Source organism: Fukomys damarensis, unplaced genomic scaffold (genome assembly GCF_012274545.1).
Source record: "Fukomys damarensis isolate Sample0158 unplaced genomic scaffold, DMR_v1.0_HiC HiC_scaffold_1, whole genome shotgun sequence".
NCBI lineage: Eukaryota > Metazoa > Chordata > Mammalia > Rodentia > Bathyergidae > Fukomys > Fukomys damarensis.
The window spans coordinates 59,573,325-59,577,576 of record NW_022900913.1 but is presented as its reverse complement, the minus strand read 5'-3'; the positions used below and the strand labels follow the sequence as shown (position 1 = coordinate 59,577,576).

Here is a 4,252-nt window from a genome sequence, read left to right as displayed (position 1 = left end):
CGGGCAGGGTCCGTTGGCTCCGAGGGACGCTGGCTGCTAGCCTGAGCCTCTGCGCGCCTTTGCTCCCCTAGCGGCCTGAGGTTGGCGAGTGCCTGGGTCCTAGCGCCCCTCCGGGGGTGCTGGGTCCCGACTCAGCGCTCGCTCCGACCCCCCTCAGTTGCTTGGTTCCTGGCAACGCCTCTCCGGCTGCTCGAGGGAAGCCGAGTTTCTCTGGAGCTCCTGAACCAGCGCCTTTCCAGGGACTAGGAGTTTGGATTCCACGCATCCCTTTAACGGTGCCCACGGTTCTCCACGAGCCCCTCTGTGGCCCTCTGCCTCCCACCCCCAAAAGCTGAAAATCAGGGTTGTTTGAACTGTTCAACTCAAATTAGGGTTCACTATCTTAAAGAGGTGTTACAGTGACCGATATCGGTCGTTTTATATATGCACACACACACACACACACACACACACACAAACACACACACACACTCTCACACACACACACACACCCCACCTATAGTAAAGATCGCTCAACCTCAAAGACTTGTATTCAAACGAATATGTAAACAACAACCCACTGTAGTGTGTATGTGGGGGGAGCAGTTTTTCTTCCCTCCTAATTGCACAATTTGCAAAGGTTGAGTCATACTAGGATCCAGCCAAAAATGCCCCTCTCCTTCTGGTGCCCTCCCTTTGCCTTCCCACGTGCCCCCTCAACTTGTTTGGGAGCTGGAATCATTAAAGGTCTAAGCAGATACTACAAAGCTTTCAGACACTTTCAAAGGGTAACCAATCATGCCTGGTGTCTTGCTGGCTGTCCTCCCCAGGAGAGCCTACCTGGCCCCAAGGGTGGAGGGGTTTCTAACAAAGTCCTAGACAGCATTGCCAGGGGCCTTTCCGCCCTCTGTGAACTATCCACAGTGCTAAGTCCGTCCAGCCCAAACCAAGACCAAACAATGATCCTACTAACCTTCTCAGTCAGAGAGGCTGATGAGATTTCTAATGGCACGAAAGGAAAACAAGACATTTTTAGAAAACCTAGTTCAAAGGGCATAGAGACAGAATTACTTGGCTGTAAGGTCGTACCATAAAGCATGAGACCAAAATGAATGGAGCCTTTATGGTGTTTTTCTCTAAGAGAGTAAAGTATTTGCACAAAAACTTTCCTTCTTAGGAGCTAAAGGTGTAGGGAAGGTGTGATACGTAGGGGAAGAACAAAAAGGGAAAAGAAAAAAATGTGAGAGAATGAAAAGATGAAAATAAAGTGTTTGTAGATGGGGAGGGGAGGAGGGGGTGAAGGGAGGGCAGAGGTAAGGGGAAAAAATGAGAATCAAGACTTGCCATGTAAAGGTACATGATCCCAACAATGAATGTAACTGTACTGTATCCCTAAATGTACCAATAAACTCAATAAAAAAAAAAAAAAACTTTCCTTCTTGTGTGAAGGACCTCATTCTCAGAGACCTCCAGTTGTCCCCACTTCAGGGTTCACTCTCTGTGTCACTCCCTCCCCTTGGGTGTGGGTGGAAGCTGTGACCTGCTGCTTGTCAAGGGCGTATGACACTGGTGGTAAGGATGTAACTCCACAGATTCCATTATGGAGCTTTGCTAACAGATGCTTTTCCCTGTGGTATCCATGAAGCCAGAAGTCTAGTAGGGAAAGCCTAGGCAGCAAGGAGATGTTCAGGCAAGAGCTTGAGAAACCGAGGCTCTCCTGCTACCACTGAAGGGGGCTGCAAGCGGCGGGCACCTGGGGGCTTGAGCTGAGCCATCCTCCAGTCCAGCCTGGAGATGAGACTGTGCCCAGGACCCCAAAAGGCTGTGCCCAGACTTCTGCCCCACAGAAACTGTAATGATAAATGTATACAAATACACTTCTTTCTTCGAGAATGGAAAGAGCAGCAGGAGGGGGTGGGGTAGATGGGCCAAGGCCATTTAAATTAGCAGCACGATCTATCAGTGTTCCATCTTCATAGCCTTCCTACCCATGCAGACAGGACAAGCAGAACAGCAAGGACAACCGGGGGTAGATGATCGTTTAGGCTGAGGTTTGGTGGGAAATAAAGCAAAGGAAAACTAAGAAAATCTGAGGCAAAACCCAGCAGGTGAAAGGACAATTTAAGAAACTCAGTGGAAATTGGCCCCAGGGGGAAAGATACAAATGTTTTCAGAGAGAATAGTAAATATAATGAAAAGAAAACAAGAAGAGGGAAAAGAACAAAGAGACGATGAAAAAGAGATGACAGGGAAAAGTAAGAGCCCCAAATCCTCTGAATCCCTTTTCTAATGATCTATAAAAAGAAAACAAAAGCCATATTATCTGCTCCTCTGACGTGGGGATTTTCCAGAGCTCTCACGAAAGAGCAGGATGCCTAGGAGGAGCCCATGAACATTACACACCTGCAGCAGTCAGAAAAGCCCCGGTTTTCCTGACAAATTACACAAAAGCAGGTGTCTCAACACCATTAGCGAGTTCTGAGGCTTTGTGTGGGCTGACAGGTCTAAGTGCCTTTGGATGTCTGGTGCTTAAAAGTCCTCCATTCTATCTCTGCTTGACACAGCAAGGACAAGCCCAAGACCAAGCCACCAGATCCTTTCTAAGTACAATGCTCCTGGAAGGAGACTGGGAAGTGGTGTATTATTGTTTCCCTTTTGAAAGCTAGTGTCTGCTTCTGGTGCTTAGTACATATCTTCACTGTGGAGATTTGGTACATACACACGTTGCATCTTGCTTCTTTTTACTTCTCCTTCCATTCCTCTGCCTTGTGTCTTCCCATCCCCAGAACCTCTTTCCATCTCCACATCAGCTGTTTCTCTCTTTCCTATTATCTGTCTTTTATTTTACTCTTTATTTATACTCTGGCTTTCTGTTATAAGAGAAATCATGGGTACACCTTAAAACCATCATGCTAAGTGAAATAAGTTAGATAAAGATGGTGCCTGCTTTTGAAAAAGGAAGACAAAGGAAGAGGGAGAAAAAGGGAAGAAAGAAGAAAATAAAGGGACAAAAGAGGAACAGAAGGGCTTTAGAAAGAGCAGGAAAAGGAACTGAAGCAAAGGGAAGAAAGGATAAAGAGGAAAGGAGGAACACACTAAAGGTTGGAGTTTACAATCTGGCTAGAGCAGGGTCAGGAGTGTCTAATACTGCGTGATGAAGCCCTGTTTTCTTGTTCCCCATTGGTGACTGGCTGTCTCTAAGTGTGAATCCCAGAGATGGCCTCCCTACCAAATGTTACTCCTAGTGCCTGAAGCTACTGCTCCAAACTCACACCACAGCCACTTGGCTTTCCTTCTTTCCTCTTGCTTTCCACACCAACCAACCACTACTCCCACTAGAATGTCACTGCCTTGTGTCCTTTCCTTTGCACCCCTATTGCCAGGGGTGGACAGAGCCCTCTGAGCCCCTGTTCAACTCCCTCTGGACAGGTGCCTGGAAATAGACAACATGATGAATTTTCCTTAGATGCACCAAATAGTTCACCTCTCCCCTGCTCATGCCCATAAATATCTTCCTTCCTCAGACTTATAGGGCTTGGAATACCTTAAAGTGATTTTTCTCACTGGTTCAGCATTGCTTTATCCTAAATGTCTCTTTTGTAGTAAATTTTTGGGCTTCTAAAACCTACATAAAACTATTTAATCATATGTTCTTTCCTTTTCTTTGCTTACTCTTGGAAACCAATCATTGCTGGAGGAAAAGGAAAGGGATAGCAAAAACCAACTTTCACTTTTCATGTTTTGCTGATGGCCCTGTGTGTTGAGCTGTTTGGAAAATGAGCAGGAGTGAGGAGGCTTCTGATTGACTCTTGCTGGCTGGTTTATTCCTGATGTGCAGTGGTATCTTCTTGTTTCAGGTCTGCAATTCAATGAGCAGAGATGCCAAGGATCAAGACAGTGGATTTCCCATTGGGAACAGAAAAATGCCCCATCCCTACCACATAGGGTTGCAAGAACAGTGGCCATCCAGTTCACTAAGAAGGTTAAAACAATGGGGCACACCATATAGATTCGTTGGCCATTCTCCCTCCAAGAATGGAGATGTTGATGGTACTGGAAAACTGATGCTTGCCATAGTATGGAAGACAGATGCCATCAAGTGCCACTGGTGTTTGACAGTTTCTGGAGAAATGAAGTCCATGGTTAACTTGCCATGATCATCAAAGTCACTGGCAACACATCTATAACCCCGACCCCTTGTAATTCATGCAGGTGCAGCATTACCTCATCATCACCATTCTTCCCCCAACAAAAGGACTATGCATTATATATA

General features: G+C 46.3%; 1 long non-coding RNA gene across 1 annotated transcript in view; it reads right to left on the bottom strand.

The window, feature by feature from the left end:
- Positions 1-3,723: 3,723 nt before the first annotated feature.
- The window catches only part of LOC104858773, a 22,697-nt gene continuing 22,168 nt past the window's right edge, over positions 3,724-4,252 (bottom strand). Inside the window, exon 3 of the long non-coding RNA XR_779217.1 lies at positions 3,724-3,838. This is a non-coding gene — a long non-coding RNA (uncharacterized LOC104858773). The remainder of the gene's footprint in view (positions 3,839-4,252) is intronic.